This window comes from Micromys minutus (genome assembly GCF_963924665.1).
Source record: "Micromys minutus genome assembly, chromosome: X".
Lineage (NCBI taxonomy): Eukaryota > Metazoa > Chordata > Mammalia > Rodentia > Muridae > Micromys > Micromys minutus.
The window spans coordinates 71,849,088-71,861,695 of NC_137970.1; the positions used below are offsets into that span (position 1 = coordinate 71,849,088).

General features: G+C 36.0%; 1 pseudogene across 1 annotated transcript; it reads left to right on the forward strand.

Moving 5' to 3' along the window:
* The first annotated feature begins 641 nt into the window (after window positions 1–641).
* LOC308414734 (serine/arginine-rich splicing factor 10-like) lies at window positions 642–1,195 on the forward strand (annotated as a pseudogene). The gene has a single exon. The product of its transcript is annotated as a serine/arginine-rich splicing factor 10-like (transcript).
* Window positions 1,196–12,608: the final 11,413 nt, after the last annotated feature.

Below are 12,608 nucleotides of genomic sequence, written 5' to 3' on the forward strand. Positions count from 1 at the left end.
GAGAGTTAAGAGGGTGGTAGAGAGAGAGAGAGAGAGAGAGAAGTAGAGGAGTAGAGGCTGGCCATGAGCACGTGGGACAGAGGGGGGAAGGGAAAGGGGAGAGCAAGACTGCAAGAGCACAAGGGCAAGAGAGGCCAAGAGACAGAGGAGGGGTCAAGCAGCTCCTTTTATAGTGTCAGGTCACTGGGGCGGAGCATACCTGGCCACTGCTGGGTAATTGAGGGGTAGGGTATACCTGGCTGTTGCTAAGTAACTGACGGGTGGGGTTTACAGAATCCCAACACCCCCCTTGGAAAAATTTTAAACAAACAAACAAACAAATAAATAAATAAATAAATAAATAAATAAATAAATAAATACTGGAAGAAGCTGTATCTACAGATTGGCAATTGTATATTACTACATTGAAGGAGAACTTAATGAGATGGAGAAGTAAAGTGAGAAAATTTCTTTTCAATGTGATCTTGACTTTTCAAAGAAGGGTCAATAAGTTTGACTACTTGAAGAAAATAGGTGAAAAATTAAGGAATAGAATGATGGTCAAGATGGGGTCTCTGCGTGTGTGTGAGTGGATGTGAGCCGCAGCTGGAGTTGCAGAGGGTTTGTCGAGCCTGTTACTGGCCTAGAGTCCCGACGCTGTCATGTCCCGATACCTGCGACCCCCGCCCCCAACACCTCTCTGTTTGTCAGAAACGTGGCAGACGACACAAGGTCTGAAGATTTAAGTCGGGAATTTGATCGTTATGGTTCAATAGTAGATGTTTATGTTCCACTTGATTTCCACACATGGCGTCCAAGAGGATTTGCATATGTTCTATTTGAGGATGTTCATGATGCTGAAGATGCTTTACATAACTTGGACAGAAAATGGATTTGTGGGCGTCAAATTGAAATACAGTTCGCACAGGGGGATCGAAAGACACCAAATCAAATGAAAGCCAAGGAAGGGAGGAATGTATACAGCTCTTCACAATATGACGATTATGACCGATATAGACGTTCTCGAAGCCGAAGTTATGAAAGAAGATCAAGGAGTCTCTCCTTTGATTATAACTATAGGAGATCTTACAGTCCTAGAAACAGTAGACCGACTGGAAGACCACGGCGTAGCCGAAGCCATTCCGACAATGATAGACCAAACTGCAGCTGGAATACCCAGTACAGTTCTGCTTACTACACTTCAAGAGAGATCTGAAAGCAGAAAAAAAGAACCAAAGAAGGGCAGTTCAAGTGACCAAAGGATGGGTGGAAGGCGCTGCGGTATAAATACTGTATGGATATTTTGACTCTGGTCTGAAAGGATAAAAGAATTATCGAAAACTACATGGAATAATTGAAGTCCCTTCAAGTTTGAAAGCAAGCATTTTAGGACAAATAAAAGGCAATCCAACTTTGTACTTGTGGAAACTAATCCCTAAATATGAACAGGTTTTTATTGACTCATGGGTAGCCTATCCATGATAAGTTACTGGAAACTAGGATGGCTGAATACCAAGGAAGACAGCCATAGTCTCTAAGAGTGCCTCTCTTGGTCTGTCTCAAATTAACTTGGATGGTAAAGGTGTGGTCCAGTATAAAGTGTTTCCTAGTTATCTCTTAAAAGTCAGTTCATTTAATGCCAGTGTTGGCTAATCTTGCCTTTGTTTATTCCAGTGCCAGTATTTTCTGCTTAAGTGTTGTATTGGCCTCTGAGTTTATTTACTTGTGTACTCCATACAGTTTACATCTAACCACTCCTTCCCACGCTAATTCCACTTATACTTGATGTCCACCCATAAGGGCCCATTTCTTCTCACCTCCTGTGTAGGCAGTATGTTCAACAGTTATTTACTGAACCCTTACTGTGGGGAAAACATACAGGATAATTGGAGAGGAGAACAGATTTTTTTTCGTAAAACCTACTGAGCACAATCTAGTGAACCATTTACCTTGAGGCATACTATGGTAATATTTTATATCATTCATATCCTAGTATAATTATAAAGCCCAATATACTATCAAAGAAAAGCAATTTTATGGTTGTCTGCCATTTAAAAGTATCTAGTATTTGTTGTATACCATTGCTACAAATAATGAAGAAAACCTGTGATAAGGTGATCTGTTGTGCAGTGATTAATATACTAAAGTAAAATTAAGTTGTTAACTCTTGGCTCTGTCAAACAAATAGGTAATGCAAAAAATAACAAGTATTTAACTTTCCATTAAAGCAGACCCCGGGTGCTATAATTAGATTACTTTGAGGCAGACAGCTGTTACCCAATGGACTTAGTATATTCTGTATTGAAGAAAGTGTTTACCGGATAAGACTTTTAGTGATCTACTTGTACATTTTATAGGGGACATATTCTGTGTATAGTTAATAAACAACTTTATAGTGTCAAAAATGTTTTGGATTCCTTAGTTCCTTATCAGGATATGAATTAACCTTAATTCTACCACATTCGGATTTTTGTTGTATTTTTGCCATATATTTAAAACTGTCAAAATCTGGAAACAGTGTTAAGCTTTTGACCATTTTTTAAATGTACTAAGATTAAACATAATTGAAGGGAGCGGTAAAATGAAGGTTATTTGTGGGTTTTTTTTTTTTGTTTTGTTTTTTTAAACTTTCTTAAGCCTGTCCAAACTCTGTAGCAGGTACCAAGTGAGAAATATAAATTTTGGTTTAATTTTTGTTGCTGTTTTCATTTTAAATCAAGTTGCAAAAAAGCATTTTCAATGATACAATAAAAATTGATAAAAACTGAAAAAAAAGAGAATGATGGTCAAGACACTCAAGATTATTCACATTCTTGTGAATAATATGGTCACCTGATTTTTGACAAAGGAGCAGTAAACATTCAATGGAAAAGGGACAGCCTATTCAACAAATGGTGTTGGTCCAACTGGCATTCAGTATGCAGAAGAATGAAAATAGACCCTTTCTTATCTCTTTGTACAAAGCTCAAGTGTAAGTGGATCAAAGATCTCCACATTAAACCAGATACACTGAAACTATTAGATGAGAAAGTAGGGAAAACCTTAGAACACATAGGCACAGGAGAAAATTTCCTGAACAAAACACCAATGGCTCAAGCTCTAAGGTCAAAGATTAACAAATGGGACTTAATGAGATTGCAAAGTTTCTGTAAGGCTAAGGACATTGTCAAAAAAAAAAAAAAAAAAAAAAAAAACAAACTAATAGAGGTATAGTATCCAATATATACAAAGAACTCAAGAAGTTAGGCTCCAGAGAATCAAACAATCGTATAAAATGGGGAAAAGAGCTAAACAAAAAATTCTCAATTGAGGAATATCGAATGGCTGGGAAACATCTAAGGAGCAGTCGACATCCCTAGTCATCAGCAAAATGCAAATCCAAACAACCCTGAGATTCCACTCAGTAGTAAAAATTATTTTAAAAATTGGTAGTAGAAATGGATTTGTTAAGGTGATTAACAAGATAATGTAGATGTTGGTTATTTGGAACAGTTTATTTTTACTTTTTTTTTTCCTGAGGCAGAAGGAATAGTTTGTATCTTTGGGCCAGGAAAAGCCCTTGTATGTTGAAAGCAGAGTTTAATGTTTTCTTTAGTGGGAGATTGGAAGAAGGGTATTCACAGAGAACTGCAGTTTCTTTGGCCCCACTTATGTGGTGCCAGAGGTGAGCAAAGATGCTATTGACAATTCAGCTCGTAGTCCTTTGTATTGCATATCATGCTAGACTCTAGCTTCATTCTGCCATTTTCTGAGAACTTGAGAACATGTGTATGTAATTTTATTTCATAGCGGTTTCCACACATTTAATTGTAAAGTGTTAGAGTGTTAGATCTGTTACTTGCAAGATGGTTCAGCAGGTCAAGTTGCTGGCTACATGTGACTAATGACCTGATACTGAACCTCAGAAGCCATGCAATGTTATTAGTAGAGAATCAATTTTACAAACTTCTCTTCTGATCTTCCTGGTTCCCCCATGAACAGATTACATGTGCACTGAAAGAAAAATGATAACCTTGGAATTGTCAAGACATCAAGAATTTTTAAAGTTGAACTCATTTTGCATTTTGAGGTAAATGTGTGACATTCAGGATTAGCAATGGGACAATATGGCTTAATGAAATTTTTTTGGGTGTTAAGTTGACAAAGAGTGAAATTGCAATGATTATTCCTGTTAACTTGACAATACCAGGAATCATATTAAAGAAAAGCCCCTGAGAATGTTCATCAGGAATGTCTTGGTTGCTAATGTATAATAAAATATCCATTTCCCTTGTGGTAGGATCTGGCATAGATGGCATAAATGAGAATGAACTATATAGTAGCAATCTACACAATAATTTATTGTTCTTGTTTCTTAACTATAGGAATGATGTGATTAGTTGTTTCAAGGTCCTGCTGATTTGATCCTTTCTCCTTTAAGTTTCTTTTGTTATCCTATTTTTATCATCATAATAAGAAAAGCAACTGGGGCATTTTTTATCTACCTAAGTACACACACACACATTCTTGTAGACAATCAATTGATAGAGTTCCATATTTTCTTCTCATTACAATGCTAACACTGTGTTTGACTTACTAAAAACATAAGTTCTTATATAAAAATCAGTTTAGCACATGGAACAGGCTAGACTTAGAATTCACAAACTCAGAGATATTGAGAAACCAGTGTTTAATCATTTTTACATGTTTGAATATGGGCACGAATTTAATACCAAATGAATTAAAATTCAAAAAGCAACAACAACAACAACAACAAAAAACATTTGTGCTTAAGTTTGCAGATAACAACTAAATACATCATTAAATTTAAAGGAATACAGAATGCCAAAGTCTTCTCTCAAGTGCCATATGTGATAATTGGAGGACTAATTTTGGCTCGTTTTTTTTAAATAAAAACATTTGTTAATTGACAAGAAAAGACACATTTCTGTTGTTGGAGGATCTGGCATGGATCACATACATAAGAAAGAAGGCGACATATTAGCAAATTATTGTGTATTATGAGGCAGAGCTGAAAATTTTAAGCAATGAGAAGAAACACAATCAAAATTATAAAAATCTTATTTATTTCATCTTTGCATAATATAGTAATGTGTTCCAAGGTAGAAGAAGAAATAGACACAATTATCAGGCATTTTATCTATTTCTTTTAGTTTGAACTTTATATTTAGAATAAATACAAGAATAGCGAGGAACTGCCAATCTGTCAACTCTCATTTGTAATATAAATCTGAATAGTATATCTACAAATACCTTGAAAACTATTATTTTCTACAGAAAGTATTTACCAAGTTCTTATGGTCCTCATGGGTACTTATAATTATTGAGATTTATTTATTTTAATATATCTTTACATTAACTTAAACACCTCTGTCTACTATGCTTTAATTTCAAGGAGGATAATTTACATTTGTTAAAGAACCAGTAGATGCCTAATGAAATTGATAGAAAAGGGAAAGAGTACAATTTTCCCAGTGCCCTTTCAGAGAAACCAAAACTGGAAAAATTTCATTATATCTTTATTAATGGGTTGTAGAGATATTTCCTATGGCTTGTAGTAATTCCTTCTCAAGGGAAACTTAAGAAAATCACTTCTAGAACAGCTGAGAGAATCCTCTTTGATAATGATTGGGTCAAGGTAGCAATGCTCTGAGTACAGAAGATCATTAGAAATCATCTCATTTACATTAGAAAATGCTTCCATGTGACCAGATGAATTGTCAAGATATTTAAAAGTCGATTCTTTCAAAAGCAATAGAGGAAGACCATCAGAAATTACCAAAACATGGGTAGAACAGAAGAAAATTGTGAAAATTTGTGCAAAACAGTGACTCAGCAAAACACAATTATCTCTATAGAATGCCAACACCTCAACTCCCTATCTGGAACGGTGGAAGAAGATAGACATTTGTATAGTTCAAGTGGTTCTGGTGAAAATAGAGCAATCCGTTCTTACAACACCAGGTTCTTGCAAACTTCAAATCTATTTTACATGTTGATCAGAGAGACAGAGTGACACCTCCATCCAGAAGTTTTAAGAAATGATGATTAGTTCCAGCTTATCACTCCCTATAATTCAGAGGGTTATAGCTGGGCCCTTTTTTAAGAAACAACCTATTATTTAAAAATAAGCTCTCTTGGGGAGACAAAGGAAAGACAATAATCACAAGTCAAGTTGCCTGAGGGCAACCTGCCACAGCATCAGAGTGAGGTGTCAGTAGCAGTCAGTCCCACAGATCTGGACAACCAAGTACTGACAAGCTAGAAAGTACAGACAGCAGGAAGTTTGGCTCAATAAATGATGTATACAGGAAGGTCTGGGTAAAATAAACAGAAAGAAAAACATGACATACTTTCTTCAATTCACAAAACACAGATTAATATAAAAAACAAGAGGGTAGCAAAGGGAACTGTTTAAGGCAAGGGAGTGCAAAGCAAAAAACACATAATAAAGAGTTATGGAGGTGAATGTGAATGCATTGAACTATTTATGTGTACTATAAAGGTATTTTGGTGATCAATATCTTGAAGAAATTATATTTGGTAATTAAATAAGAAATCATAATTTGCATGCTACAAAAGACGGAACCAAATATACTACATTATGGCTCTTCTCCTAGGGCATTAATATTCATGGTACACTTGGGGCCAGTTGAAATTTCTTTTGAACAATGTAGAACTAAATAAATAAAAGGATGGTATCTGGAAACACAATGAGGTCTAGTATCCTAAGCTTTGCATTTGTTATTAATGTTCTGTGTGTGTGTGTGTGTGTGTGTGTGTGTGTGTGTGTGTGTGTAAAAACATCAGTAAAAAAAGTTTATGATTTGACAGTTGGTGTTCAGAAACAACAGAAAATTGTCCCCCCCACGACTCTGACAGGGTAGAATGGATGCCATTATTTTTCTCAATCCAAGCCTGTACAGCTGAGTTGAATAGCTTTGAAATTTGCAATCTGACATCATCTGGTTTGCTTTAGTGATAGTATTCACATTAAAAAGCATTCTGGCTACAATTTATATCCTATAAATGTACATTCAAGAATGAAAATGGTCCAGGAGGTGAAAGGGATCATTATTTGAATGATGCTGATAGAAATGCCACTGGCCTCTATCATTTCTTTCTCATTCCACCTGGTGTGTATACCTGAGAGAATGCTTGCAAGAGCTCCAGCTGGTGTACAATAGAAATTCTACTAAAGAGCAATATGAGCTGCAGGCATCAAAACACACCTGTGCCTCATTTATGCCATTGAACTTAACACAATAACTATACTACTATGGTGGACTTGCTGTGCTTCCAGTGTATGTACACAGGACAGCTAAAACGGCTTACATGTTCTTACAGAAATATTCACATCTGAGTATGTTTAAAGTTTGCATTTCCATAAATGGCCTTTTTTCCCTTTTTCTGATTTGATCCAGATGATGTTGGAAGCAGAAAAAAAAATCACTGGGTATTTTCTTTTCCCATCACTTAATTCTATTATGTGTGATAAATAATTCCCCAGGTACCCACTGTGTTGGATTTAAGCAGTCTGCTGGAGATGAAAGGAAGAGTAAATCATGGCATCTTTTCTAAAGGAGTTCAGTTTCTGTTTAAAAAAAGGAAATTATATAAAATAGTACCTACATAGTTTATTAATTTTAAACCGCATTGTATTTGCAAACATTTCTGTGCCTGTTGCCTAGAGAGCATGCTATCAATAGTTTCCTGAAGGTTTCATAAAACTATATCAGAAGATAATTTAAAATAATTTTTTTCATATAAGATTAAATTTTAAGGAAAATTATCCAACCGGCCTTTTAAAATCATCTATTTTATGTAATAAAGGATAAATCTAGACAAAATTATTGTGATTGTCTCTCTGCATAACATCTAATTTTATTGTTTGCCTTACATTTAACAACTTACTTGACTTTTCTAATTACTATTAATATAGGGGAGACTTATCTAAAAATACAGTTTATATCCAGGTAGAAAAAAATTACAACATAAATAATTTCAAAAAATATTTAAGTATTTATAATACCCACTGGTTTTTAACTTCTCAGTGTTTGGGAAAGAAACTTGTTTTCTGTTTACCTACTATTCAAACTGAGTGCTGAATCAGAGAAAAAGAAAACAAAAACAAAACAAACAAACAAACAAACAAACAAAAAACTCTCCTTAGTTCTGATGATCAGGTCATCTCAATGTGGCAAGCACATTATTTCTTGCACATAATCTTTAGTGGGCATCCTGGCCCATGCAAAGAATTTGTCATTTACAATTCACCCGTCATCTATACCTAGTGAGGAAAGACCTATTTTTTTTTTTTTTAAATCTGGGTCAGTTAGTTGTGGCAGAAAATATAATATAAATGGAATTATTCATTATGAACATTTTATGCTTCCTTTACTGAGCACTGTGTTTTTAAGAACTGTTTGCAGTTTAGAATATACAAGAATACCATACTTTAAAAAACAATCACAATTGTTTCTCAGTTGATAAACATTCTGGTTTTTTTTTCCTTTATTTACATAAACAATGTTATAAGCATCACCATACAAATACTCTAGTCTGCATTCTCAAAAGTAGTGTGGGATGATTCCATTTCCTCACCCATAAATTTACCCACATTGTCTGTCATGTAATTATTTTCATAACCCACTCTGATTGTGGTGAGATAAGTCCCAAAGGAGAGATCCGAAGCTATGGTAAAATAGATGGTCCTTGTTTAAAAAAAAAATCAGTGAATGAAAACAGTAAAGCCTGAAGTCTGGAATTTGTTGAATGGATCTTTATGGAGTTGGAGGGAAGGTCATGACTGTGAAGGGGATAAAAGAGAGTGAATATACACACACACACACACACATATATATATATATATATATATATATATATATATATATATATATATATATATATATATATATATATATATATATGTATATATTACATAGATGTTGGAAAAAATGATTGTTAAAGTATCCACATGTACTTCTATGCAACTACTGTTTATGATTACAGCGTTTAAGCCTCATAGTCTCCTTTAAAATAGTTTTACTCCTATATGTAACATCCCAACATCAGTATCCCCTTACTCTTCTCTCAGTTCTGCCCCTACCTCCTTCTTCCCCATCCACTTATCTTCAGTTTCCCTTCAGAAAAGGGCAGGACTTCCAGAGATAACAAACATAGCATATGAAGTTGCAACAAAATTACGCACTTCTTCTCATATTTAGACTGGACAAGGAGTAAAATAACAAGGGTCCCAAGGCAAAAGCATCAGAAACAACTTCTACTCCCTTTATTAGGATTCACACACACACACACACACACACACACACACACACACATCATACTATACAACATTAACATATGCAGAGGGCCTAAATTAAACCTATGCAGACACCCTCTGCCTCTTGATTGTTGATTCAGTATTTCTTACGTGAGGCCCTCTGAGTTCTGGCTTTTTGATTTTTCTCTGCCTCCTGTGATCCTTCCTGGAACTTTTCCACAGGATTCTCTGAACCCCGCTGAATCTTTGGCCATGGGTCTTTGCATCTGTTTCCGTCAGATTGAAGCCTCTCTAATGACAGTTGTGTTAGGTACTGATCTTTGAGTGTAACTGAATACTATTAGGCATCATTGCATTGTCTTTATTATTTATTTTGACAGTTGTGTTTGGTTCTAGACTAGGGCTCTGGGCCATCTGGTCTGATTTCTGGTGTCCAGGGTGGGCTCCCTCTTGTGGTATGGGTATCTAGATAGAACAGTCATTGTTTAGACACTCCACCAATTTCTGTGACAACTTTACTTCAGTATACAATGCTGGCAGGACAAATTGTAGTCAGGTTTTGAGGCTGGCTTGGTGTCCCAAGCCAACCTAGTCACAAAGACTTCTAATTTGTTAATACTCCAAAATAGATACTTTCAGCGTCAAATATATTGGGTTGATGTAGGCTTGATTTTTTTCAAAACTTACTTTATTTAGGGTTCTTAAACACTTGAACTTCCCTTCTAACTCACTGACCAGAGGTAGGGGGAAAATTAAGGTAATAGCAAAATGGTTTTGTGGACCTGTTTAGAGGTAGTTTCTTAGGACAATCACACTTGTTGTTGTAAGGATATCTGTAGTGCAGTTCAGTGGCAAACACCAAACATAAATCAGTAGAAGCATAATCTCAGAGAAACAGCATGTCCCTGCCTAATCATCAGAAGTCAGGGGAAGTGGCCAGAATCAGACTAAATACCACAAGAAGTCATTTGGCATGTTACTCTCTACATAGTGAAGACCATCTAAGACCAGTGAAAACCAGTGAAGACCGATGAAGACCAGTGAATTCCAGGGAAGTGCTGCATTGTGTAGCAATGCAAAAGCATCCTTTCCCTGCTGATGGAGTTCCACTTACATTCTTTCTAACCATCACCTGCTCTTTCAAGTGTCTGTTTTCAGAACAAAACATCCCAAGACCTCTCAAAATACAGCTCCCTGTAAAACCATCACATGACACAACTGAACTGTTAAAGAAACCAGGAATTTCCACTTCAGATTTATACATTTTAAATTGGTGGCACAATAGTAGAATGTTCTTCCTTTTACTTCTAATGTATACTTAATATTTTAACAGTGCTTGCTATGTTTTAAATTTGAAATACATTAAATCCTTTCATTTGAAAGAGGAATTTTTTAAAATGTGTGTAATGAAGGAAAACACTCTACAAAGAACAGCTTTTTTTGTCATTACAGAACAAGAAGAATTTTCTTCTCTCCACTTTATCACACCTTAGCCAAAATGGTTGAATATTGTGTTCACCCTAGTGGGGAACTTGACTTTATAAAAGAATTCCCTAAGCACCATTTTTTACCTTACTCAGACTTTGGGTTCACAGAACATTTTTCTTGGTGGTGTCTGTATTGAGTTAGAATTACAAGAAATCAATTACAAAATCAAGGAAAGCTTCTTCCTCATGCTTATACAAAAGTTGACTAATGAGTTACCGTGGTAGTAATCAAAGAATTCTGGGTACTTTACTTCATTCTTTGAGCATTTTCCAATATTCCTGATCCAGAAAAATGCTCTACTTCATCCCTGATTGCTTTTTAGTCTACTTCCTGTTCTCTTATCTGTACTTCACACACTCCATTTCCTTATGCATATTTTTTTCTAGAATGTTTTCTTGTCCCATTCAATACTCCTTTTCTTGTCATTGGTCAGTATAGTTTTGTAGTGAAATTAAACAATGTACTTTTCAGTATAATAAATATACCTTTGTTATATTTTTTGAAATTGCACATATATGGTTAAAATAAATATGTTCCAACCAAAGACAAAAATACAAAAAAAGACCTACATTGAAGCTAAGACTTTTTATATGTTTTTTTTACCCCACTTTATACCTGAGAACTGTTCCTGCCTCTCACAATTGCCCCCACTACTTGGCCCTTCTCCTCTAAGAGAATGGAGGGACCAATGGATATCCCACACCCTGGCATATTCAGTCTTTGCAGATCTAAGTGCTTCTTCTCCTACTGAGGACATACATGAATATTCAGACAGACAGGCCACAGCTTTAATGAAAGTGTTCACACCAATTGTTCATGACCCACATGAAGACCAAAGTACACATCAGCTACATACATGCAGAGGGAAACCTATTTTCAGCCCATATGTGCTCTTTCATTAATGATTCAATCTCTGAGAGTTTCAAGGTTCCAGGTTTGTTGGCTCTGATTGTCTTTCTGTGGAGTTCCTATCCCCTCTGAGGGCTTGAAATCCATCTAATTCTTCCATAACAGCCTCTGATCTCCAACACTGTTTGGTTCTGGGTGTCTGTATCTGTCAGAGTCTGCTGCTTAGTAGAGCCTCTCAGAGGACCTTTATGCTAGGCTCCTGTCTGGAAGCATAACAGAGTATCATTAATAGTGTTAGGAACTGGTGCTTACTAATGGGATGTGTCTTAAGAAAGGCCAGTTGCCACTTAGCCATTCCCTCTGTTCCACCCCCTTCAGTTCATTTTTTGTAAGCAGGATAAATTTGAGTTTGAAAGATTTGTGGTGTCCCTATAGATCCACTGGGGTTTCTGTCTGGCCAGAGGATATGGGTTTTTCAGGTTCCCTATTCCCACTGCTGTGAATCTCAGCTAAGGTCTTCCACATTAATTCTTGGGAGTTGCCCTTATCCCAGATCACTGACAAGTTGTCAAGGTGACCACCCCCTCAAACCCTGTCAGCTGCAGGTTTCCATTCATTTTTGTGGACATCTGGCCATCTCTCATGTCTCTCCCAATACTTTATACTACATCTGCCATTTCTTTCTTATTCTCTCTCTCACCTAGTTCTATTCCTCCATTTCCCTTGTACAAATATTTTAGTCCCCCTTCTGAGTAAGATTTAACCATCTTCCCTCAGCATTCCTTTTTGTTTACTCTCTTTGGGTCTGTGGAATGAGCGTGGGTGTCCTGTTTTTGTGGCAAATATTCACTTGTGAGTGTACACCATACTCAGTTTGGTGTCTGGGTTACCTCATTCATGATAATATTCTCACGTTGCATCAATTTCAGGGAAAAAATCATGATGTCTTTGTTTTTAACAGCTGAAGAGTATTCTATTGTGTAGATGTACCACATTTTCTTCATCCATT